At 39.3% G+C, this 27,830-nt stretch overlaps 1 protein-coding gene and 1 pseudogene across 1 annotated transcript in view; one reads left to right on the top strand and one right to left on the bottom strand.

Annotated features, from left to right (window-relative positions):
* The window catches only part of URB2 (URB2 ribosome biogenesis homolog), a 100,851-nt gene that overhangs the window by 65,069 nt on the left and 7,952 nt on the right, over positions 1 to 27,830 (top strand). The window lies entirely within an intron of this gene.
* On the bottom strand, positions 3,062 to 3,648 carry LOC119244403 (oligosaccharyltransferase complex subunit OSTC-like; annotated as a pseudogene).

Here is a 27,830-nt window from a genome sequence, read left to right as displayed (position 1 = left end):
TCCATTCAGGGCCAAAATGAGTTAGCTTTTTTCCTCATAGTCTAATTTACTCTTGCACCAAGGGTATTGCTCTTTGGGATCCTGTCATAGTAGGGCTGTCTCCCATAAATTAAGCAGGTTCAGGTCTTTTGTCTCCTATATTATGCCACTTGAGGGTATAAAAACTGAGACTAAAATTCACTGGCTTAACAAATGCTTTCCAGGTGAAAGTTGGCTGCAGTTCCTCATCTACCTCTCAGTTCTCGTTTTCTTGAGTTGTTTCCCATTAGGTAATTTTAAATTTCTAAGTTTATTGTGTTTAAGAGATGTGTTATATAACATTGTAGGTTGAGGAAAAATGTCAGGCTTTTCTGCCCTCCCGCCATCAGGATAGATGAGGGAACCCTGTGATCCTGAATGCATGCCTGATAGCGGGCACCTGGAGTGGGTACACCTGGGCTAAGACTGTGCTTTTAAGGGCGGCGTCACGGGGACGCCAGGAGAAGCCGAAGTAGAAGCCGAAAGAGAAGCCGAGAAACAGCAGAACGAACACCAGAGAGCCCAGATAGAGTGAAGACTTGCTGGGGGCTGGGAGGCTTACCAGCCTCCCAGTCCCCCAGCCAGCACCCCTGCCTGCCATATGCCTGGTGAATCCCAATAAATGACCTGCAAAAACCACTGAGGACTCTGACTCCTCCTTTACCCGGTCTGCATGGGATCAGAAAACCTGCACCGTGTCCAGTCCTGACCCTACAATCATCTAGCACTGAAGCTATTTTAAATGTAACAAGAAAGTAATTTTGTAGGGTTGAAATCAAGGTAGAGAGTCTGCCATATTAAGGAAAAAAAACGCATTAGATTCCCTTATATATAGAGATCTGTGGGTTAAGATAATGTTCTTCAAAGTGAGATTTCCTACCAACTACTCATTTAAAGTAGAGAGTCCTAAGGGTACTAAGGCTCAATTAAACCTATAGAATCAAAGTTTTCTTGGGTCTGGAACACAAGAATTTTCCCTTTTAAGAAATAAGCTTGATGATTTGGATGTGCACTGTTGTATGAAAATCATTGCACTAGGTCTGCTAGGTCCATAAAAATGGAATAATTCTTGTCTAACCTCATGGAGTATTGTGAAGATAAACTAATTGAAGATTATAAAGTTATTGAAAAAATGCTAAAAAGTACTATTTTAGGAGGGCATCAGGAAAAAGTCATTAAACTACACTGAAAACTCATTAAAGTCCTTTAATGAACTTGATTAAAGGAATTAGTCAATAAGTTACAAAGTAACAGAAACCCAGCTTTAATGTATGTAGCAAAGCATTCCCCACTAGAGTGCTGAACTTAAATCAATCCATATTTGCTTGCCCAGTTACAAAGTAAGATGTTTCTAATCTTTGAGAGGAGAAAAAGTACCAGATTTTTTCCCCAGGTACTTATGGGAAGGAAAAATACAGGCCTCTTCAAAAGACTTTAAACTTGTGACGAGGATGTGGAGAAAAAGGAACTCTCCTGCACTGCTGGTGGGAGTGCAAACTGGTCCAACCACTATGGAAAGCTGTGTGAAGATTCCTCAACCTACTGAAGATAGAGCTTCCATATGATCCAGCAATTCCACTCCTAGGTGTTTATCCAAAGGACACAGAAACATTAATTCCAAAGGGCACCTGCACCCCTATGCTTATAGCAGCACAATATACAATAGCTAAGCTTTGGAAACAGCCCAAATGCCCAAAAATAGATGACTGGATCAAGAAGATGTGGTACATATATACCATGGAATATTACTCAGCATTCAAAAAAGATAAACACATGCAATTTGCAGCAACATGTATGGAGCTGGAAGGGATCATGCTCAGCGAAATAAGCCAGAAAGAAAAAGAAAAATACCGGATGGTCTCACTCATAGCAGGAATCTAGAAAACCTAAATAAGGGACCAGAAAAAAGAATAACTATAAGAAAGAAAAAAATCAAAATTGACAAACAACTATGAACCAGAGACACACTATGGGGGGGCAGGGAAAGGAGGGATTGGGGTCAAAATAAGGGGGTTGCAATTGCATGGGGAATATAAAAATAAAATTAAAAAAAAATAAACTAATTGATGTGGTTTTGAGTCACCAGAAAAGCATATTAATGGTTTTGTGTGATGGTTACTTTCTGTGTGACTTCTGTCTTGAAAAGCACTCCCAAAGGGAAGACCATACTCAATTTGGCTGATGATGTTTTGAATTTTGAGGAAAATAATTTTTAAAAGTCTGAACAATATACAAATATATCAAAGTCACATGTATATCTTGATTTTACACAATGTTACATGTCAAACTTATCCAATAAAAAAGGGGGGAAAATTTCTAAAGAGAAAAAAAAAAAGGCTTTAATGTTTAATGTTCTTCTTCTACTAGTATCTGATTAAATTTTGTATGCTTTCATTTTTTTCATGTTTTCATCATATATGTCATACCAAGATTTCTAAATTAAAGGTGGTAACCTCATGATCAGGTCCAGGTATTCTCTGCCTTCGTGGGTGAATGATCTTGCCATGACATTTTCAGGAGCACTGGGAAGTAGAGATTCTCTGTGCCCCATCTCTCTAAATAGCTGGCAATTTTTGTTTACAAAGATGAGGACACAAACACTCTTTCTAAGGTTTTGTTTTTTTCTAATTAGAAAAATCTTTTATTTCTGCTCCTTTCATATATCGTGTTCAGGAAATGATGTCTCACACACAGGTCTAAAGTAACATGCTGTCACACAGGTGTAAAGGCAAAGCACCAGAGACAAAGCTGAGCAGGTCCAGGGTCTCGGCCAAGGGTCTCTCACTTCCTGATTTGACTTTCCTTTCCGAAAATCTGAAATGTCATCTCCAAAATAGTGTTAGGGAGGTTTGTAATAAATAATCACTTTATTCAATATTATAGTTGTAGAAACGGACTATTTTTTTTCTTGAAGAAAGGATGAGCTAAGGAGAAAATGCCACTCAACCTCGCTGGTACGTCAGGCTGGGTCATCAGGGAAATACTGTGAAGAGCTTTGCTCTTTGACGCCAAGAAGACCATCGAGTCCAAGCTTTAATGTTCTTCCTGTGGTTTCACTAGATGCTTCTTATCTGCTGCTTTTCGACCCTTTCCACATTTCATATCAGAGGACTGGTACAGCCTTTAAAATTTCATTAACAGGAGCAAACCCAGTCTCCACTGATTCCTTCTCAAAAGGCACTCTAACCCATCAGATAGCCTGGGAGCTTCATTCTCATGAATACTCTCGCCATGAAAAAACTCAGCAGGACACAGACGAATCCAATGAACAGAAGAAGGAATCTATTGAGTTTTGGAATATTTGGTGCATTGGATCGGTCCAGGATTATGAAACCTAAACCTCCCATTGTAAATAGGAAGCTGGACGCGAGTCCTTCCATAATGTATTGTCCATTGACTGTAGGCCAAGAAAGCTACTGGTCTGTGATGAACATGTTCGTCAGTCATAGAGCCAACACTTGGAGGTTCCACAATCAAGTCGTAAATGATTCCTCCGGTGATGAGGAAGTAGGACACCACCACCAGCGCATACACCGTCATCGCCAACGGCATGTGCACCCAGGGCGGCTTCTTCAGCCTCAGGTTGGGGCACTCCAGCCCCAGAAACGGGACGCGGTACTTGGTCTTCATGTTGGCGGCGCCGCAACTCGCGCCCGTGCCTCCCTGAAGCCACTCTTTCTAAGTTTTAAGGGAAGCTGAGGACCCACTCTTACCCTACTACCCAATTTCTCCTCCTAGCGAGAAGTACTCTTATGGATGAAGGACTAGCAACTGAATCAATTGCTGGAGATGGACAGACTTCTCCAGGAGAAACAAAGAGTTAAATGCTTTTGTTCCTTTAAAGGGAGACACTCTTGGGAATACCCCTCATTTGGTGTTCTTGAATTTCCAAACTAGAAAGCTTTTTCTTTTTTTTTTTAAAGATTTATTTATTCATTTATACAAGCACTGGGTACAGTCAGAAGCGCAGGAGGGCGAGAGAATTCACCAGAGCCAGGGCGGGGAGCAGAACAGGCAAACTGACGAAATACACTGCTGAGGGGAGCAGCGGGCGGCAGGAGAGGTCTGTGCGCCATGTGGGACCCTCGCTGGCAGCCGGGGATTAAACGGCGCTGCAGAGGCTGCAGGCAGCTTCGCAGCCCAGGGCTCAACTGCTGTGCCACCAGGGGAGGCCCACCCTTAATTTTATTTATTCTTTTAAGATTTATTTTTGCTTATTTATGCATATAAGAGCTGGGGTGTAGGCCAGAGGGGGGGAACGGCTGAGAGGATTCACCAGAGACAGAGTGGGGAGCAGAACAGGCAGATCTAGAACAGGCAGATCTACTGAAATACACTGCTGAGGGGAGCAGTGAACGAGACAGGAGTGATATGCTATGCTATGTGGGTTAGCTCCCTGGCCCTTAGCATGTGAACTCATGCTACAGTGGCTGTCAATAGCTTGATAGTACTGAGAATTTAACCCCTGTGCCACCAGGTAGGCCATTTTAATTTTATTTTAATTATTATTTCTTTTAATATAAATATTTGGCTTACAACTCTGGTTATTCTGCTTCAGGCTGATGTTTTTGGTAAATATCTTGGAGAAAGGACCACTTGCACTAAGTAATCTCTGCATCAGATCTAATATGACTAGTTCTGAGAACAGAACTTTTCAGTGAGCTATCAGGGTATATAATAGCAATAATTCTCTGGGGATAGAGCTCTTGGGTGAACCCATTCTGTCCCTACAGTGGATATATTGTGTTGACTTTCATGGATATTGTGGAACTTGGGAGAGGGGAGTGCCATTCAGACAAGGTAAAATGCTCAAAGCTCATTGTTCTTACCAATATCAAGGTTTTTTTCAATAAATATTTCTCGAACTTCTGAAAGCCTTTAGTTAATTTCCAGAATTCTGAAACATTGATTTTGGTGTTTTTGTTTTTGTTTTTTAATGTCTGTGTTCTAGATACTGTTGTGGAGGGGGAGATTTTTGGAGGTCATTCTCTGCCATTCCAGAAGTCCTTCTACTCTCCTTATTATTTTAAGAAAGTCATGTGGGAAAAGGTTCTATTTCCTGGATAAAGGAGACATGGAATCAGAAGTTTGTCCTTAATTTAGAGGGCCTAAAGGAATTTTCACAGTTCACTTCTCTAAGATAGGAAACAAGATAGGGATTTAAAGCTAAGAGGTGAATGGTTCTGAACTTTATTCTAATGAAGCCCTTGGGACTCTATTGAGATAGAGGTGACGTTCTGGGATTGGACACCCCTGGCTTACCAAATATAATTAGCAAGTTGGACACCTTTGTCCCACACCAACAATTTCTTCACTCTCGCAACATTTTGTTTTCCAAATGCCCTCCCATGTGAGTATGAATCCTGGCTCCTTTTCCCAGTAGTATATCCACTGATTTGTTTATTGATCTTTCCTCCATCATCCTCTCTTATTATTAACTATACTGTCCCTTTCTATGTCTTAGCTTCTCAGTTTGAGTTCTGATAGTACTTTCTAATAATAATAATGTGGGTTCTAATGTTATAGTGTAGAAAAAGAATCTGGATGTAGTAAGTGCATGGAGAGATACAACACAGGTGCAACTCTACAGCTGCAAAACAAGGACAGATAATGTCACCATTCCAAGTTAATTTATGTGATAAACGGTAACCTTTGTCTTTGCAGCATTGTAATGATAATTGCCAATTAGGGGATGATAGTTTATATGAAACCTAGAAAAAAGAATTCAGAAGCAAAGAGTTTGTATTTATTTAGCACTATCTAATGGGGAGACAAAGAGACTCTGAACTTAGAAAAGGTAAAAACCATAGCGACTATAATAAATTCTACAGAACCTCTGAGATCCTCTCCATGGCCTTTTCTAGACTGAATGAAATAACCTACAAAATCCCGTCTGCTCTGATTCTCTGCTTAACTGTCCTGTTTCTGTTTTAGATAACTGACTAGTGAGGAAGTATCCTGCACAGTGGATCTGAATGTTTCTGTTATACAATTGTCCTCCTCTCCTCTCCCACCACACCCTCTAGCTTCCTAATTGTTCATCAGTGGCCTTTTCCTCTATGACTCAGTCTCCCATGGCTATGTTTGGTGTGACTTAGTCTCCTTGGAGACTGGTCTAAGATCTGAAGAATCCCTAGAAACCTCCACCTGAAGTAGCCTTCCAGTTTCTCTCTTTTCTCACCATTCCAACATTGGAGAAATCCAAGATCACAACCACATGCTTAAAGAAAAAAAAAAAAAGACACTGTGAGAAAGCAGTGCATTTCTTTTTGGTGATCATGCAAATAAAAGTGATAGTAACCTTGCTTGTAAATAACCAGGTCAGTTCAAAATAACTGTTGCACTCATGTGTGGAATATAGAGAAAGAAAACAAAGTAACTGATAAAACTTAACCAAAAAAATTCTAGAAATATGACTGCAGAATTGAGGCTATTAGAGAGAAAGAGAGAGGGAACAAAGTGGGGAGGGAGCCCCAGGTAGATGATAAAAGGATGTGGATGCTCTGGTGGGTGGGCGTGATGTGGTGATATACAACTGAGGAGGTGTAATGCTATTCCCTTGAGTCATATACAGTACTATAAACCAATGTTATCTCAAAATTTAAAAAAAAAATTAAAATGTACAAAATAAATATACCAAAAAGCCGAAAATAGCTGTTGATGTGGGCCATTCCAAGACTCCAGCATCCTTCCTCAGTATCTGCGTGGGACATAGGCAAACTTGCAAGGGGAGGCCTCTCATTTTACCTACATTGTTTTAGATCTCCTCATTTAAAAACACACAGTTTCCCCAACCCTTCCAAATGTAAGTCACACTCATTTATATTAGCGAGGATTTTTAGTGCCTCTGGGTTTCTTGCTGGCATCTCTCAAGACTGCTGCTCCTCACATTAGCTGTGCTGTGATATGCTTCCAAGCAAAAGGAGCATCTCCACAGAAACAGATGTTAACATCCCAGCACAGTGTGCCCTCTCCCTGTGATATTCTCTCTACATTTGCATTTGTGTTGTCAGTTGGGGAATTGCACAGAATGACAATTGATGTCAGTTATGATGGGAATGAGGAATGGGGAAAAGCACTAGACTCATTAATTAATGACTCCAGAAGGGGAAGTGGGCTCTCTTAGCTCCTATAAGCTGTTTGAACTCAAGTAGGGTTAATTGCCTCCTATGCCAGTCCCACAGTAGCTTTCATCTCAGGAGACGGCAGTGAATGAGTCTTAATTAGCCAACCTGACCTAATCTCATAGTCAGTTACATAGAGGACATCACCCAGTTTGTTCTCAGTTCTTCCGGAGTGAATTACACACACACACACACACACACACACACACACACTCCACACATATAGTGAACACAGAAAATGGTTAGTTATCCTTTCATTGAAAGGTGTGGGAGGACGTATTTCTTTTGTCACTCTGGAACATTTGAACTGAGCTTTGCTTAAGGCTCACCTGTTAGCAGTGTGGGTGCCTGCCTGTGTTGGGTTCTTTATGGAGAGATGGACTGTGAGATGGACAGGTTTCAGGGGAATGCTCTGGAGAGCAGTGCCTTTATGGGGGTAAGGGAAGGAGATGGGGACGTTGAGCTGTGATGAAACCATAACAAAGGCCTGAATTCATCTCCCAGACTCTGCAACTCAGACAGCCCTCCAGCTTGTCTTAATATGAGGCCAGGGACTGGGACCCAGGATAATGAGGCTGTCCCCAGGGAGAATGAGTAACCTGGCTGCCTTGGCTCCTCCCTCAAGCAAGGGCAGTTTTCAAAGAGAACCTCAGGAGGGAGTCTCAGCAGCAGCCTCCTGAAGCCCTGGCCCTGAAGGTGGGACTTGGGGTCACCATGATTCCATTACAAGGCTGTTGCCTCCTTTGCATGAATAGGACAAGAGGGAGTGGGGACGCTTACCTCACCACCTTACCAGCTGCCAGTTTTTTGCCCAAAGAAGAGTTTAGAAAATGGCTCTGTTCACATAATAAAACAAGAATGTAATGGTTACTCTTTTTATAGAAGTAAGGAATAATGTGGGTGTCCACAAGCCTCCAGCATCTGAGTTTTACATATGCATAGTTTTAATTTTTTGAGGAACCTCAATATTGCTTTCCATAGTGACTGCACCAATTTATACCTCTACTAATTTGCATCTTCAAAACTCTGCTTTGGGCAGAAAGCCAGTGGTTGGGTTCCCTTTCTCCCATGTCCTCCTTTTTAACATCTGTTAGCTCTTGTCTTTTTGATAACAGTGATAGACTTACTTAAAATCCATCTCAAATGACAAGTAGAGAATTATCACCTGAGAGGTTTCTAGGGCCACATGTAGCCTAGAGAATTAAAGTTAATTGAGCAACAAAGTGGTTCAAGTTCATGCTCAATTTCCTTCCCTACCAAGACCAGAGTGAGGTGTTTTATCGTGTTCCTGCTCATTCTGTCCTGGTGGAGTGAGGTGATTGTTCTCAGTGGGTCTTTAAATTTTGGAAAGGGAAGCAGAACATGCCAGAGCAGGAAGACATAGCACTGGGCCATGGGTGGAGTTCTTGGATACCTCAGTGACCACCGACCACAGAGACTCTGCCAAGTCCAGGCATCACTTTCACGCTCCTCCTTGTTCACTTCTGAGTCTGTTCAGCTCTGCCCCCTCTCTGCTCTGGTAAGTTGAGGTTTCTCCCTGAGCACCAGCACCCCACACCTACACTGTTGCTTGGCCACAGAGTTCCTTGGTGGACATTTATGGGTAAATGAGTGTTGGTCCCAGACCTTCCCCAGTCTGCTCTGGAAAAGATGACAAGATCTTATCACTCTTTCCTGTTTGTATTGTTGGTGACCAACCTAGATTTGCTGCTTAGATTGATGTGCTATCTGCATAGCTTTTCCTCCAAAATCCCCTCATAACATGCAAATAACTTACATGACACTCACAATTTCTGACCAGTCTCTCTGTGCATCCTAACTGTGGCGTTATCTAGCCTGGGAACATGGGCCTGAATGGGTAAGGATGTTCAGAGGCGCTGAGAAATCCTGTTTTCATCAGTAGGATGTGCTAAATATAGGCCTGTCCCAAATTCTGAAAACTGCTGAGAGCCAGAGTAGCCATGTCTTTTGGGGACTTTGTTTCCAGGTTGCAGTTTTTCACCCAGCCTGGGCTGTCTTTCCAGACTTTTCCCACTACTGTGGATTGAGTGGGAAAGTGTATCTGTTGGCCCAGCTATCTGCTTCTTTCCTTGAGAAACTAGTGATGTGAATGCAGAAAGCCTCAGGGAGGGCTAAGCTCTTTCCAATCATTGAGGGGCTGGAGAAAAGGATGTGTAACCCAACATTATACACACTATTTCTTGTCCAGGTTTTCTTGTGAAGGAGGAAAAAGACAATTATGTCTATACACACACACACGTACACACACATTTAAATAAAGATATTATGGTCAGAAAACACTCAGAGACTCTTAGGAAAGAAACCAAATAAAAAGTCAAAGAGCAGGACAGACAGCTGGCAGCCTCGGCAACCCTGGGTCTCATTCCATCTCTTCTATTAACTTGTGGTGCTGACTTAAGCAAGTCAATTAACATTTCTAACCTCCTAAGTGGAAAAGAACAACACTGACCCAGCTCAGAGGGGCGCCAGAGATTAACCTACATCATGAGCGTGCCGTGTAAGGGCAAGGTGTTATTTTTATGAAAAGTTGGGTAACTGTTCATGAGCGCTGGTTGCACTGCCACCTTCCCACGCCTCCCTGGAGTCTGCTCAGTTGCAGGGGTAAGGCTGGTGGAATGTGTAGGATGGAAATGTCTTGGACCTCAATGTTGCTTGCGAATAGCTCTGATTTGGTGTGATGTGAACATACTTCAGCAGTGTGTGTTTCCTGATGAAAGGTTAAAGGCAGGACTGGCATTTGAGTGTGAAACCAAATGGAACTTTCTAGGTGGTAGGGGATGGAGGTGGGAGAAGGAACCAACATTTAGCAGGTGCCAAGTTCTGGGAATACTTCTTATCCAGTGACCAGGACTGGTATTTTTGTCTGTTAAAGTCAGTTGAAATGAGGAATCATGCAAAATGATATTCTCAGAACTTAGACATTTTATTTGATTTCAACTTATGACATGAACCTGTACATTTTTTTGCTGATCTCTTGGTTTAAGGCCAAGACCACTTTGTTGAGGATGGTGACTGACCAACATTCCACATCAGGATTTTTGTATAAACTACATCTGTGATCCATTATCTAAGATTTCCAGTTTAGGAGGCTTGAGAGTGCAACAAGAGCTTAAAATTATGTGTGGGTAATCAAGGAATGAGACTTTCTAAAGTTTTATTATTTTCCTCCACTCTTTTACAGGTATCTCAAATACCTATAATCTGATAGTAATTTATTTTTAACAACTTGCTTTTATGGAGGTTTACCAAAGCATTCAAGTTATTTTTCTTTTTTTCTTATTAAACTTTTAAAAAATGAACATCGCTGTTCATTTTTGTACAGTATTTGATTTCTCCACTCAGGTGTGGTCCCCATAAATCTCCCAGCACCATATCACCTGGGAACCATCACCACAGTCCCTTGAGCTCTTCCCCATGTTGACCTCTCTCCTTCCTCTTCCCCTGCTGTATGCCTCAGAGCGAGTTGTTTTTCATGGAAACAATAGTATTTTTTCTTTCTGCACACTTTTTGCAAACTTCAAGGATTTAAGTAATATTTACTTAGGTCACATAATTACAATATAAAGTACAACTAGAAGACAGGTTTGATGATAGACATACTTGATTTTGGAACATTTGTGACTCGAGCAGAAGTACAGGAAGTACAGGGAAGGGTCTGGGGCGGAAAGCCAGCGGGCATGGGTCAGGAAGAGAGATGGTTAAACTGGAAAGTTGGCTAAGCAGGAGTTGGGTAAGAGCACTGCTCCTTTGCTTACTGCAGCCCAGCTAATCCTTACAGTCACCTTGGGAGCTCGTGCCTATCATCTGCCTCTCACAGGTGCAGGGTTTGAAGTCCATAAGTTTCGATACTTCACTCAAAGTCACACACTATTGAGTGGCTGAATTCAGAATTTCACTTACTTATGGTTTTGCCTCTGTGAGGTCTCACTCAGGGCTGACTTTCTCCAGGAACTGGTTTCTTTCCCTGTTTATTGAGTAAAATTTACATGCAAGAAAAGCCATGTTGCTTTCTTTTTCTTAAAACTAATTAAATCTCATTTTCAGTATCTCCTAACCCAGGGTGGCAGGAAATGCCCTGGCAATCACGTTTTGGGCTCCCTAGCCTCGGATTATTAGAAGAATCTTGGGGTTTACATATTTAGTTAGAAATGTGAGCAGCAGCCTTGACCTGCAGCTGCAATGCTAGTTCCTTCTAAATCAGTGGACCAGCAGCACCGTATCATCTGAGAATGTCAGAAATGCATAATTTCAGGCTCCATCCACAGTTTATGCTGGACCCAGCAATCTGTGCTTTGACATGGGAGATTCTACTGATACATTTTGATATCACACATTGCCATATGGTTTGAGATCCATTTGTCTATATGATTCATTCATCCCTTCATTAAATGCCTATTGAGTCTCTGTGATGTGTTGGGGTTGTTGATAAAATGATGAAGGCAGAGATGGTACCTGTGTTCCTGGAACTACATTCTAGTGATGTGCCTCCTCCCCTGTCATTGCCCTTATCAGATTCTGATGCTCCAGGCACGCTCAGATTTCTCTGACAGCAGGCCCAGTTCAGCAGCCCACCCCCAAAGGCCCTGCAGCTCCTCCCCCATGCCAAGCAGGGCACTGCTCCTCCCATTTGGAGGACATTCACACTTGAATGGCCTTTCCTTCTCTGAATTTTCCTAGTCTACCTACCTCATATAGGTGGATTTATACCAATGTAGCATTCTTCAAATCACAAACTTTTAAAAAAAATTTTGATGAAATCTAATTTATTGATTTTTTTTCTTTTGTCACCTGGACTTTTACCTCATCTAAGAAATCATTGTTATATATACTTATAGTGTTATAAGGCTTTATATTTATACTTATGCTTATACTTATACTTTATATTTATATTTATACCTATAGTGTTATATATACTTAGAGTGTTATAAGGCTTTCCCCCCTATTTTCTTTTTTTTTCCCCAAGATTTATTTATTTATGCATACAAGAGCTGGGATACAGGCCAGAGGTGTGTGTGTGTGGGTGTGATGGGTGAGAGGATTCACCAGAGACAGGGTGGGGAACAGAACAGGCAGGTTGACTGAAATACACTGCTGAGGGGAGCAGCAGGGTGAGTCAGGAGAGGTCTGCTGCACCATGTGGGTTGCTCCCTGGCTGGCCAGGAATCAAACTCATGCTGCAGTTGCTGCAGATAGCTGCAAATAACTTCATAGGCTGTGTCTTAACCCTTGCACCACCAGGGAGGCCCTCCCCTCTATTTTCTTATAAGAGTTTGATTCCAAAGAACACCTGCACCCCTATGTTTATAGCAGCACTGTTTACAATAGCTAAGCTATGGAAACAACCCAAATGCCCAAAAATAGATGACTGGATCAAGAAGATGTGGTACATATACACCATGGAATATTACTCAGCATTCAAAAAAGATAAACACATGCAATTTGCAGCAACATGGATGGCGCTGGAAGGGATCATGCTCAGCAAAATAAGCCAGAAAGAAGAAGAAAAATATCGGATGGTCTCACTCATAGCAGGAATCTAGAAAACTTAAATGAGGAACCAGGAAAAAAAATAACTATAAGAAAGAAAATATCAAAATCAACAAGCACTATGAACCAGAGACACTCTATGGGGTGTTGGAGGGTGGGGAAAGGAGGGGTTGGGATCAAAATAAGGGGGTTGTAATTATATGGGGAATATAAAAATAAAATTTAAATTAAAAAAAGAAAACAGAAATATATAATAGAAAAAAAAGAAGAGTTTGAGTTCTTAAGTTTAGGTCTGTTTGTGGCCTAACATGCGATCTGTCCTGGAGAACACTCCCTTGTACTTGAAAAGAATGTATACTCAGCTTTTGTTAGAGAATGTGTCCTGTGACTGTTAGGTTTTATTGGGTTATGGTGTCATTTAAACCTTCTATTTTCTTATTGATCTTCTGTCTGGTTGTTCTATCCATTATTGGAGTATTCAATTATTATTATAGAATTATCTTGCCTTACTTGTTCATATTATATCTTCTTGTTTTTTATCAATATATAATATCTTTTTGTCTCATAATATTTTTTTGATTTAAGGTGCACTTTGGCTGGCAAAAATATAGTCACCACAACTCTTTTTCTTGCTATTTGTACGGAGTATTTTTTTCCATCTTTTTTTTTTGTGGGACCCTCGCCGGCGGCTGGGGATCGAACTGGTGCTGCAGAGGCTGTGGGCAGCCTTGTAACCCAGCGATCAACCTCTGTACCACCAGGGGAGGCCCCCCTTTTCCATCTTTTTACTCTGCATGTCTGTGTGTTCTTTGTGTCCGAAGTGAGTTTCTTATGGAAAGCATATGGGGACAGTTTCTGTTTACCAATCCTGCCTTATATTAGGAAAGTTTAATCACTTTACACTTAATGTGCTTACTGATAAAGAAAAATTTGCTTCTGTCATTTATCTGTTTACATTCTATGTGTCATGTTTTTTTGATCCTCAATTCCACCTTTACTTTCCTTTGTATATGAGTTGATTTTTGTGTGGTATATAATGTTGATTCCCTTCTTCTCTCCTATCTGTGCATTTTTTTTTATCCTAGAGGTCAACTTGAGGATGTAATTAACATCTTAAACTTATGACAACCTACTTTGAATAAGATGAATTTAGTTTTTATAGAATATATTTTTATAGAATATAAAATCTATTCTATACATCTGTGTCCCTCCTCCATTTTAGTTATTGCCACAGATTACATCTTTATACATTGTATGCTCATAGACACAAATGCATAGTAGTTGTTTTTTTTGATAGTGCATTTATTATTATTATTATTATTTTATTTATTTTATTTTATATATTTTTACATTTTTTTTTAAGAAAGAGATTGAGTGAGTTTTTGAACTTGGTTTTAGGCAGAATATTCCCAAAACTATCTTCTGGGTTTATTATTTCTTTTTTTCTAATTTTCTAATTTTTTTTCTAATTCTTGGTCTGCTTTTAACATTATTATTTTTTTCTGCTTTTGTTAGTTCCATTTAATAGTTTTTTTTAATTTATTTATTTTTTAAATAATAAATTTTATTTTATTTTATTTTTTTAAATAATAAATTTTATTTTTATATTCCCCATACAATTGCAACCCCCCCCATTCTGACCCCAATCCCTCCCCTCCCCCCCCCCCCCCAAAAAGTGTCTCTGGTTCATAGTTTTTTGCTGATTTTGATTTTCACTTTGGTCCAACCACTATGGAGAGCTGTGTGGAGATTTCTGGACCTACTAAACATAGAGCTTGCATATGATCCAGCAATTCCACTCCTAGGTATTTACCCAAAGGACACAGAAACATCAATTCCAAAGAACACCTGCACCCCTATGTTTATAGCAGCTCTATTTACAATAGCTAAGCTTTGGAAACAACCCAAATGCCCAAAAATAGATGACTGGATCAAGAAGATGTGGTACATATATACCATGGAATATTACTCAGCCTTCAAAAAAGATAAACACATGCAATTTGCAGCAACATGGATGGCGCTGGAAGGGATCATGCTCAGCGAAATAAGCCAGAAAGAAAAAGAAAAATACCAGATGGTCTCACTCAGAGCAGGAATCTAGAAAACCTAAATAAGGGACCAGGAAAATGAATAAATATTTTTACATCATTTTTCATTTTGCACAATGTATGCATTTTCATCTTGGTTATATTCCCCATACAATTCCCACCCCCCTTATTTTGACCCTAATCCCTCCTCCCCTCTCCATCCCCTGTAGTGTGTCTCTAGTTTATAGTTGCTTGTCGATTTTGAGTTTTACTTTATTATAATTCGTCTCTTTCCTGGTCCCTTATTTAGGTTTTCTAAATTCCTGCTATGAGTAAGACCATCCAGTATTTTTCTTTTTAATTGGTTTTTCTTTTGGTTGCATTAGTTCTTTATATATTTTGATATTAACCACTTGTCAGTTGTATGTTTGGCAAATATCTTCTTTTCAGTTGGTTTCCTTTTCATTTTGATGATAGTTTCCTTTGCTGTGCAGAAATTTTATGGTTTGAAAAAGTCCCATTTTCTTGTTCTTGCTTTTGTTTCCCTTGCCATTGAAATTGAATCCCCTAAGACATCTCCAGAGCGGATGTCAAGGAACTCAGCTCCTTCTATGTATTTTATGGCTTCAGGTTATACATTCAAATCTTTAATTCAATTTGAATTAATTTTGTTTGTGATGTAAGAGAATAGCTTAGTTTCATTCTTTTCCATGTGGCTGCCCACTTTCCCTGATGCCACTGTGTATTGAACAAACTCCCCTTTCACCATTGTATGCTCTTGGTTCCTTTGTCCATGGATGTGTGGGTTATTTCTGGGCCCTCAATCCTTTTCCACTGATCTGTGTCTCTATTTTTATTCCAATACCATGATGTTTTGATAGCTATCTCTTTATGGTTTGAAATCATAGAGCATGATACCTCAAAATCTTTTTGTTTTACTCAAGATCGTTTTGACTATTTGGAATCTCTTTTAATTCCAAATAATTTATGTGATTATTTTTGTTCTATTTTTGTGAAGAATGTCATTGAGATTTTGATAGGGTTTGCACTGGACATGTATATTGCTTTAGATAATAGGACTATATGAATGATGCCAATTCTTCTAATCCATGAGCTCAGAATTTCAGGTATTATTAATATTAAAATGGACAACTTGGGCCATAACAACCACATTTGCATGCATTTCTCAACAATTAAAGGAAAGTCATTGTCTGAATTTCTTCCTGTTTATTCTGTTTTAACAATAATTGAATATTTATGCTAGATGTAATTTAGGTCTTGAAAAATTATTATGAATAAAATCCTTTATAATACTTGCATTCTAACGAGGGAGGGATGTTAATAAAATGATCACTGAAATAAATATAAAGCTTCCAGTGGAAATAAAATTTGGTACTTCTGGAATGGTCTAGGGCATGACATAGGGATCTGGCACAGTCTGCAGCTGAGAGTAAGGCTTCCTGGAATCAGATGTGGGAACAGAGACTGAAGGATGAATGGGAGGGTTTCCTGGAGACTCAGTAGGGCCATGAGATTCTGAACGGAGGGAAAAGCGTGCACACAAGTCCTGTGGTGAGAGGGAGCATATAAATTTGAGGAATTAATAGGAAGACAATAGAAATGGAAGAGTTGTGTATCCAGAAGCAAGCAGGATGTGCACCACAGAGAGAATTTAGTCTTTCCCGGTAGATAGGGCTTGAAAATATGTTGTTGTATATTATTATTACCAAATTCTAGTCTATCTATGCAACTAATTAAAAATGCCTTGCAACATATACATGTGAGTGACGTGAGTTATATTCCAGTCTCTAACTTTCTTACACAGGTTTCAGGCAACAGTGTTCAGCCAGAGGTGCCTGGGGCTGTGTCTTGGGTGGCCTTTCTGGCCCTGATCTTTCTCTGAGCTGTTGACTGTTGTCTCTAAGGGCACCTACTCAACTGCTCCACATCTAGTCAGCATCTGGGAATCACAAGTCCCAAACTGAAATCTGGCCTCTCTCACCAAATCTGTCCCTTCTCTGGTATTCTTTTCAGTAAATGGAAAGCCAATCCTACCAGTAGTTCAGGTAGAAGCCCAGACTCATTTTTGAACCCTCTCTTTCTCTCATACCCCACATCCAACCATCCCTAAATGTTGACAGCTGAACCTTCAAATCTATCTAGATGCATATGGTTTCTTTCTGCTGCCATTACTTTTACCCTTGTCCCCGCTGCTGCCATCTGTTCTGGATTATGGCAGTCATCTTCTTACTGGTTTCCCTGCTTTTAATCTCATCCAGATAGTCTCCTCTTCTTGCGCAAATAGTCTAGCAGGAGATATTTTAAAAACACAGGTCACACCACTCCTCCTTTGCCAGCTCACTCGCCACAAGTCCGGATAAGTCAAAGCCCCTACATTTAGTCTCATGCTACCTGTGACACCATTTCCTGTAACTCCCCCTCCTTTATCCTTGTAAGTCACCCTGCTGTTCCATTGTCCCTCCAACATTCCTAATCTTGTGGTGCCCCAGGGCGTTTGCACATTCTCTTTCCTCTGCCTGGATGTTTTTTCCCCGTGTCTGCATGGTCCACTCATTTTCAAAACCTCTCTTTCTCTAGTCACTTTTTAAATATCACTGTAGAAAAACATTCTCTCCTGATTTTTCCATTTCAAATAGAAATGTGTGCCTTGCGTTGTTCTCCACAGAGCTCACCATTTGAAAGGCTGTATATTGACTTAATTATCAGTTTCCTTCTGCTATAATGAAAACTCCACAAAGGTGGATTTATCTGTTTTGTTCAATGGTGTAATCTCCAGTGTCTTGAAAAGTGCCTGACGTGTAGGACAAGCTCAATAAATAAATGAATAAATCCATTACCCTCTGTTCACCTTCCTCAAGATGTTTCTGCTGATATTTCTGCTTTCCTTATTGCTGATGGCCTGTAAAGGATTTGCAGCCTCATGTTTATGATGAACTTGGTTTCTATGTTTTTATTCTTTTTTTTTTCTTACGTGCTGTATGTATTTCTTGAAATGTATGATATTTCCTATCATTTATCCTTTTTTCTCATACCCCCCTACCACTGTTCTCTTTTCCTACTCTTACATATGTTAAGAGGTGACATTCTTTTTTATCCTTAGGAAATATCTCGTTTCCTGGCAACAACACAAGGAAGATCATTCTAATAGAAAACAACCCAGAGTTCCCAAATGTTCTGGTCCTTGAAAACAAGAATTGAAATGTTTCATTTTCAAAATATACCTGTAGATGTAGTACAAAGGCCAAATTGGCTGTCCATGAGAGATTGTCACTGTTTTTGGCAGAAATTCCCACTCACATCACTGGCTTTTTTGTGTGCTGTGTCTCCTGCATGGGATATCAAGTCCTCAAGTTACACCCTTTAGGATGGCTACTCTCAGAAGAGCAGAAAAAAACAAATGTTGGTGAGGACGTGGAGAAATTGGTAGCCTTATGCGCTGTTGGTAGGAGTGTAAAACAACCACACTGGAATACAGGATCTTGACAAAGTGTCTGTAGACCCATGTTCCTAGCAGCATTACTCAATGCGGTTGCTGAAAGGTGGAAAAAACCCAAGAGTCCATCAGCGGATGGATGGAAAAACAAAATCCAGCATACAATGAAATAATTTTCAGCCTCTTTAAAAAGAAGGAAATTCTGACACATGCTACAACATGATGAACCTTGAGACCATGATGCTGTGTGAAATAAACCAGTCACAAAAGGACAAACACTGTGATTTCTCTGATATGAATGTCCTAGAGTTACCAAATTCATAGCGATGGATGGTAGAATAGTGTTTGCCAGATGCGGGTGTTGAGGGGAGTAGGGAATTGTTGCTTCATGGGAATCCATTTTTTTTTAAATTTTTATTTATTTATGCATACAAGAATTGGGGTGTAGGCCAGAAGTGTGGGGGTGTGGTGTGGTGAGAGGATTCACCAGAGACAGAATGGGAAGCAGAACAGGATCTACTGCTGAGGGGAGCAGTGGGTGAGACAGGAGAGGTCTGCTGCACCAGGTGGGTTAGTTTTCTGGTGAGGATGGATCTCATGCTGCATTGGCTGGTGATAGCTTGATAGCTCTGAGACTTTCACCCCTGTGCCACCAGGGAGGCCTGCCATTTTTATTTTTGCAATTTGAAAAGTGTTCTAGAGATTGGTTTCACAAGGTGAATGTACTTGACACTACTGAACTATACACTTAAAAATGAATAAGATGGTACATTTTACATTATAATGTATTTTACTACAATTAAAATATAATCCTGAAACCAATCAGGATTGGTAATATACTGGTAGATAAAACTTGGGAAAGTGAACTTATAAAATTTTACTTAATGTCTTTAGAAAACTACAAGCCAAATTTGTGTAGACTATTTTAGCACTAGGCAAGAGATCTACTTTGTTAATGACTAAATACATGTAAAATAAAGCAGCTTAAAATTCTGCCAAACACCTGATATACTTCCAGACATGAATCAAAATGATAAAACTCAATGTTGACAATATAATGGGGAAGTAACTATCCTGATGTACACTGCCTTATTCTAGTCTTTTACCGCAATTCTGTTACGCTTGTTCCTTTTCTTTCTGGAGAAGAATTTGGCAACATGTAATGAGACAAAAAGGTTTATTTCCTCTAACCTGGTTATTCCACTTTGAGGAACTTATTCATTCAATGTGTAGTGTTAGGTGCTGTTCTGAATGCTATGAACATGATGGTGAAGCTCATATAATCCCTGCCTGTCCTCAAATCTTAGAGAGAGTCATCTTCATGGTATAGTGTACATATATAGTTTGGTGCCTGGAATCCACACTACCTCTTTCTGATAACAATACTCCAAATGTTGATTTTGTATCCTGCCACTTTACTGAACTGATTGATTAGTTGAATTAGTTTTTCTGTGGAGTTTTTGGGGTTCTCTATGTATATTATCATATCATCTGCAAATAGTGATAGTTTGACTTCTTCTTTTCCTATTTGGATTCCTTGTATGTCTTTCTGTTGTCTTACTGCTCTGGCTAGGACTTCCAGTATTATATTGAAAAGCAGTGGTGAGAGTGGACATCCTTGTCTTGTCCCAGATCTTAATGGGAATGCTTTCAGCTTTTTGCCATTGAGAATGATACTGGATGTTGGCTTGTCATATATGGCCTTTATGATATTGAGGTATGTTCCTTGTATCCCAAGAATTTCAAGGGCTTTTATCATGAATGGGTGTTGCACTTTGTCGAAAGCTTTCCCAGCATCTATTGATATTATCATATGGTTTTTATATTTCTTTTTGTTGATGTGTTGGATAACGTTAATTGATTTTCGGATGTTGAACCATCCTTGTGTTCCTCCTAGGTATTTACCCAAAGGACACAGAAACATCAATTCCAAAGAGCACCTGCACCCCTATGTTTATAGCAGCACTGTTTACAATAGCTAAGCTATGGAAACAACCCAAATGCCCAAAAAGAGATGACTGGATCAAGAAGATGTGGTACATATACACCATGGAATATTACTCAGCATTCAAAAAAGATAAACACATGCAATTTGCAGCAACATGGATGGCGCTGGAAGGGATTATGCTCAGCAAAATAAGCCAGAAAGAAAAAGAAAAATACCAGATGGTCTCACTCATAGCAGGAATCTAGAAAACTTAAATAAGGGACCAGGAAAAAGAATAATTATAAGAAAGAAAATATCAAAATCAACAAACAACTATGAACAAGAGACACTCTTGGGGGGTGGGGGGCAGGGAATGAAGGGATTGGGATAAAAATAAGGGGGTTGTAATTGTATGGGGAATATAAACATAAAATTTAAATTAAAAAAAAATAAAAAAAATAAAAACACATGTCCAAATGGCATGTGTTCTAAATTCTAAGACCTAAATTGATCATTATGCTGCACTTTAAATGAGTGAGTTCTATGATATGTGAGTTATAGCTCAGTAAAATAAAGCTTTTTTAAAGTTAAAAAATAAAACCAATATTCCAAATGTTCTTTAGGAAACATCTCCCTCATTTCCACCACATGAAATGATTGGTTACTCACCCAGCCAAATCTATCATTGTATTCCACTCTCCCTGCCCCCAGCACTGACTGGCTGCTTCAGAGATGGCACCTAACTCATTTGGAGCCAATGAGATGAATAAAGATGTTTGCTTGTGAAGAAGATATGTCTTTTCTTCTATCTTTTGTAAAGATATGGGACTTAGAGCTGCTGTTATCATGGCTCCCTGGGGCGTGGCAGCAGGAGGATGAAATCAACTCTTGGAGAAAGGGAGAACAAAGTAATTAGAGAAACAGCCAGATGGTATCTGCTGAGCCTCTGGATTGAAGGGCCTGCAGCCAGAAATATCCTTGGACTTCAGTTGTGTGAGCCAACAAGTTTTCTTCTGCATACAAGCTCATCTGAATTGCATGTTATCACTTGCCACAGAAGGAAAACCAATTTACACACATTTGGTGTACTGGTGGGAATCATGATGGAATGAGAAAGGAGGAAGTGAGTTAGGGGAGTTCATGGGTAGGAAGTCTTGAGGCATCCACTGAAGGAAACAGCAAAGTAGAAAACTGAAGTAACTTATATCAAGATGTTTATAGCAACTTTGTTCCTAAGAGGGAAAAAATTGGAAATGACACAATGTTCAATAATAAGTGCATTATTATGCACATGATTACACATAGATATAATCTAATAATAGTGATTTGATGAAAAGCCATTAAAATAGACAAATACGTGCACTATTTGGATACATGGTTTTGTTAAGCACTAAGAATGCAATAGGATATTAACATGAAGTAATATTTTTGCAAATACTATGTTCTGTCAATTCCTCCCTTTCTTTACAGAAACAATATTTTTGGCTAATGCCACAAGTTTCCAGTCACTTTCAGTTATTCAAATTCCAGACTTAGGTCTGATTTAAATCTGAGCTGCTTTGCTTCCCGCAGCACAAGCAGACTCTGGGGGTCTCACTTAGGGTGAGGATGTGGGCTTCTCTTCCATGGTCTCTGCACTGCAGCCTCGTACAAGGGACAGGTATGTGGAAGTCTGATTTTGGGGTTATTAGTTTCTCAACTTCCACTTGTTTTCAAGGCTTAATTGCTAGGGTGTTGAGGACTGGAAGAGAAAGAAAGGCAGAGCTCTTACATTCCTGACTTGAGAGTGAACTTTCTTGGCAGATGGTTGCAGGTATCATCTTGGCTTCTGTCCCCTCTGTCCTCTAAGGTTCTTGTATGTGGAGCCACAAGGACTAGGTTACTTCTTGCCTACTTCCTGAGTTGTTTTGGGAGCAGGGTCCTGCTTTGACCTCTACCTCAGTCCTTTCTTATCACTCTGCCACTAGCTGCTCCTGTAAACTTTTTGTCTCTAGAAATTTCCAAAGAAGAAACTGTCTTTATCAAACTCACAAGTACCACACCACACTACAGGCTACAGATCAAGCTCCTCCAGTAATTCTCTTATTAGTGTCCACTCTGGTGGCTGCACCATGATAGGTCTGTTGATTTATAGGTCTGCACCATCATAGATCTGCTCAGCAAAGACTCAGCCAGGGAGAGATGAGAGTCTTCCATTAGCTGGTACACTCAGGTTCTTCAAGGGATTTTCTTGGGGCTCCCTCCTAAAACTGGACTTGGTGCTAGTCTCTTTAATTGGAACCTCAGGCTTCCAGCTTTCATTTTCCCCTTGATAATTATTTCCAAGTATGGCCTGGTGAAGTGGTAGAAGGATGATAGTTGGAATGATGGTAGGGAGAAGCAGGGCTAATCTGGATGTCTATTAATAAGGGGGTATTGGTCCCCATTTATGGCAACTTTCTTTAGAATATGAGATACTTAGAGACTATTGTTGTCAGCTATAAGCCCCAGTGCCCCAGGATAATCGTCCTACTGAACATCCTATTTCATGTATTATGTATTTTATGTATTATGTATCATGTATTTCAAGTCTCACATATTTCCACTGATTTCTGTCTCCTTTGAAATTGTTCTATCAGTTGTAATTGTAATTGCTCTTTAATTCACTGCAAGAAGAGTAAAGGAAGCTCTAGCTATCACTGTGAATATTAGTCTGTTTCTCTTTTCAAGTCTATGTTTTCCTTTATGCTTTTTGAAGTATTCTTTTTAGGTGCCTTCATATTTTGAATTGTTATTTCTTCTTGATGGTTTGACCCTTCTATCAATATAAAATGTTGCTCTTTATTCCTTATAGTATTTCTTGTTCTGAGATTTACTTTTCTGATATTAATATAGCTACTTCAGCTTTTTTTATTCATAACATTTGTGTGGTTTATTTTTTCCTGTTCTTTTACTTTTAATGTATATATGTTTTTTAATTTGGTGTGACTATGCACATGTTTAATATGTAGACTGCATATAATTCAGTTTTTAATTTTTAAATATGATCTAGCAATATCTTGTCTTTTGATAGTAGTGCTAATATTCTGTAATATAATTATTGACATGGTTGGAATTATGTCTATCATGTTGTTGTTTTCTTTTTAACCTATATTATTCCTTTCCCACTTTTCTTGCTTTCTTGTGATTTATTGGTTATATTTTAAGATTCCATTTTATCTTTACTATTGGCTTACATTATGTATTCTGTTGTTTTATTTTTTGTCACTCTAAGCTTAAAATATGCATTTTAACAGTTTACTTTCAAATAATATTGTACTACTAAAGGATAGTGTAAGAAACTAACAATAATATACTTCCATTTCCCCTTTCCTATCCTTTATGCTATTGTTTTAATAGATTTTACTTTTTTTAATAAATTTTATTTTTATGTTCCCCATACAATTGCAACCCCCTTATTTTGACCCCAATCCCTCCCCTTCCTCCCCCTACCCCCCATAGAGTGTCTCTGGTTCATAGTTTTTTGTTGATTTTGATTTTCACTTTCTTATAGTTATTAATTTTCCTGGTCCCTTATTTAAGGTTTCTAGATTCCTGCTATGAGTGAGACCATCTGGTATTTTTCTTTTTCTTTCTGGCTTATTTCGCTGAGCATGATCCCTTCCAGCGCCATCCATGTTGCTGCAAATTGCATGTGTTTATCTTTTTTGATTGCTGAGTAATATTCCATGGTGTATATGTACCACATCTTCTTGATCCAGTCATCTATTTTTGGGCATTTGGGTTGTTTCCAAAGCTTAGCTATTGTAAACAGTGCTGCTATAAACATAGGGGTGCAGGTGTTCTTTGGAATTGATGTTTCTGTGTCCTTTGGGTAAATACCTAGGAGTGGAATTGCTGGATCATATGGAAGCTCTATGTTTAGTAGGTCCAGAAATAATAGATTTTACTTTTGCATATGTTTTAAATCCCATAATAATTATTTTGCTTTAAATAGTGCAATGTTGTAATTTATATGTATGTAATATATAAATATAATATCTTAAATATAATAAATATAACTTAAACACTGTATATACACATGTATGTATATGAGTATATGTGTAATGTATATGTATACATATGTATATGTATATGTATATGTATGTATATGTGTGTGTGTGTGTATATGTCATTTGGACATTCAGGTGACTAAAAACAATTTCTCATATGTTTGATCTTCATTCACAGTTCCTAGCTCCTAGATCTTGTAATTTCCTAAGGCATTAGAAAAATGGGAGAATTTTTTGTCATAATATTTGGTTTTCTGTCTTCAAGTCCTGAGTAAGCTTCAAAGCCATAGAAGTTTAAGTGGGTCTTGCAATTCTTAATGGGTCTGTGTTAATGAAAGTAACTTTTGGAAAACACCTGCTGGCTGGCTGCTAAGGAAAACAACAGGAATAGAGGGTATGCCTTTTGATCCAATCCCTTGATTTCCTTGAAGGGAGAGGGGCTAGAGGTGGAGTTCAGTTACCAGCTGTCAATGATTTAACCATTCATGCCTATGTAATGAAGCCTCATAAAAGCTTAAAAGAATGGGTCTTCAGAGAAATTCCAGACTGGTGAGCATGTGGAGCTCTGGGAGCACCATGGGGGCTCTGTACCTTCCTCCACACCTTGTCTTATGCATGTCTTCCATCTGGATGTTGATTCACACAAGAGATCTTTATTCAGAAGGAGACTGTATAATGCCTATTTTTAACAGCTGCCCTACAGAGATTCTGATACAGGTGATATGGGGACCATTCTTAGAGAAATACCAACTGAAGATCCCAGTTGGGGTATCCTAATGTGAACTTATATAATTCTATCTCAGGCATATGGGGAGGGTCAGTAAGAGACACGAAGGGGAGCAGAAGTGAGGTGACAAGGCACCAGTGGGAAAGCAGTTGGCCTTCAGGACCAGGTGGAAGATCAAAGGATAGAAGAATGTGAGTAGGAAGTGACAGGTATTAGGTGTAAAAATTGCTTTCCTTTGGCAGACTGCATAGTCTGTACACAGAAGGTGTACCTCAGGATTATTGGCTCCAACAGTGGAGGCCTCCAACAGGGAAAGGTTTAGACACAAAGCAAGAGCAGCCCTGAAGGAAAACAGCTGGACATAGCAAAGTGAAAACCTTGCTTTGCTGGTTGACATAGCAGCTACTACAAATACTACAAATACTGATTTTGATGAACTCTTTGCCTCTGCAGTGATCTGGCGTTTTTCATGACATACTCATCTCTATCACAGTGAGCTCTCTAAGGACATGATTCCACCTTTGTAGTGATTCATGCTGGGTTGTTCCATCGGCCAAATTGTATTGAAGAGCTCAGTAAAAACAGAGCGAGAGCTCGGTTGATTTCTTTATCAGGGTTCTTAAAGCTCTATCTCAGCAAGAATTCAGGTCGGCTGAGTGTTGCTCAGAATCTTTCAGTAATTTTCTCTTGATGTATTGCCAGTGAAGAGTCGAATCTTCCTACCTTTTGTCCAAACCCACTCAGCACCACTAGCGCTGGGAGCAAAGAGAGAAGCTTTTCAACTTCAGATAAAGGAACTGTACAAGAGAGTCACTGGGGACAAGGAATGCATACTCTGATAAACAAGCTCACTGCATGACTTCTTCAGAGCGGGAGGTACTCCTGGACCTGTGGGCAAGAAGAGGACATTGGACTTTCATGTTTGCTCATGATACCAAAGAAGATGGGAACAGAGGCAAAACAATGGGCAAATAGCTTCCTGGCTTGTTTTCTGAACTTTGGTGATTAAGAACAGCTCACAATGCCAGGAAGAGACCTTGTTCAGAGGGGTGTAGCATTGAAAAACAAAACTCCATTTTGGTGGAGAACCAGCCTTCCAGGTGGGGAATGGAGAAATTGTAATGTCTTAGGACTTTGCAGTCATAGTTGTGAACTGTCGATCACAGTTCGTGGTAGGGTGTCCTCAGAAGATGAGTTTTTTTTAAAAGTATATAATTTGTATTGATTTACCATTGGTTTATGACACTACATAAGTTTCTGGAGTACAGCTTCACATCTCGATGTGTGCATATAACATACTGCACCAGTCACCAGCTTCAGTGCTCTTCACCATTATCAAACTGATCCCCGTCTAGCCATTCCTCCAGCCCTGTAGAAATTTCATTATTGGAGAGAATTGATGATATAAGGATGAGATTTTATTAAATTAAAAACAAAATCCCCTTCCCAATGTGGAGAAGAAAACCCGTTTCAGCTAATCGAGGTCCATAAGATAATTTTCTGCTCCCCATGAGATGTAACAGCATTTCCCAAATGAGTTTTTCCCAATATTCACCCTTTGGGATACTCCACAGGAAAAATTTCATGGTCAGATTTTGGGGAACACTCCCAACTATATGTCTTTCTTGTGGACAGTGAGTATGCTCATAGATATATTGAAAATACTGAGAAGTCTTGAGGTGTAGAAACTTACTTAAATTTAACAAAAAATTCTCATCTATTCTAAACTTAATTGATCATGGAATCCTTTTTCAAGTATCTAAAGTAATCTTAAACAGCTAGTATGTTCAGTGCATTCTTGAGAAATATTAACAAATGCCACAGTCATAAGGGCTACATATATCAAACCTTGGTAAGACATCAGTAAAGTTGGCCACCGCAATGAGATACTGTGGCATACACATTAGGGTGTCTAACATAAACGCTGACAATATAAAGTGTTAGAAAGCATGTCCAACAATCAGAAAACTCATATATTGCTGGATAAGCAAAATGGTACAGTTGCTTAAAATGTTACATACACACACATTGTATTACCTATGAAATATACTTCAACTTATTTATTCTACAAAACTGAAAACTTAAGTTAATAAAAAGGCTAGTACATGTTCATAGCAACTTTCCTTATAATTGTCAAAGGTTTGAAACAATCCAAATGTTATTCAATGGGTGCATGGATAAATTACACACCTACACAGTGGAATGCTACTCATCAATAAAAGGAAATGAACCATTGATACAATGACATGAATGGATCTGAAATGCATTATTCCAGATGAAAGAATCCAGTCCAAAAAATTATATTGAGTGTGATGCCACTTATATGACATTTTTTTTAAATAATAAATTTTATTTTTATATTCCCCATACAATTGCAACCCCCCATTCTGATCCCAATCCTCCCCTCCCGCCCCCACCCCCGAAAAGTGTCTCTGGTTCATAGTTTTTTGTTGATTCTGATTTTCACTTTCTTATAGTTATTCATTTTCCTGGTCCTTATTTAAGTTTTCTAGATTCCTGCTATGAGTGAGACCATCCGGTATTTTTCTTTTTCTTTTGGCTTATTTTGCTGAACATGATCCCTTCCAGCGCCATCCATGTTGCTGCAAATTGCATGTGTTTATCTTTTTTGAATGCTGAGTAATATTCCATGGTGTATATGTACCACATCTTCTTGATTCAGTCATCTATTTTTGGGCATTTGGGTTGTTTCCAAAGCTTAGCTATTGTAAACAGTGCTGCTATAAACATAGGGGTGCAGATGTTCTTTGGAATTGATGTTTCTGTGTCCTTTGGGTAAATACCTAGGAGTGGAATTGCTGGATCATATGGAAGCTCTATGTTTAGTAGGTCCAGAAATCTCCACACAGCTCTCCATAGTGGTTGGACCAGTTTGCACTCCCACCAACAGTGCAGAAGAGTTCCTTTTTCTCCACACCCTCGCCAACATTTGTTGTTGCTAGTTTTTTTAATATGTGCCATTCTCACTGGTGTAAGATGGTATCTCATGGTAG

The sequence above is a fragment of the Talpa occidentalis genome, unplaced genomic scaffold, assembly GCF_014898055.3.
Source record: "Talpa occidentalis isolate TD23 unplaced genomic scaffold, MPIMG_talOcc4v2.1 talOcc4.14, whole genome shotgun sequence".
NCBI classification, from domain to species: Eukaryota; Metazoa; Chordata; class Mammalia; order Eulipotyphla; family Talpidae; genus Talpa; species Talpa occidentalis.
This window is presented reverse-complemented; position numbering and strand designations above follow the sequence as displayed.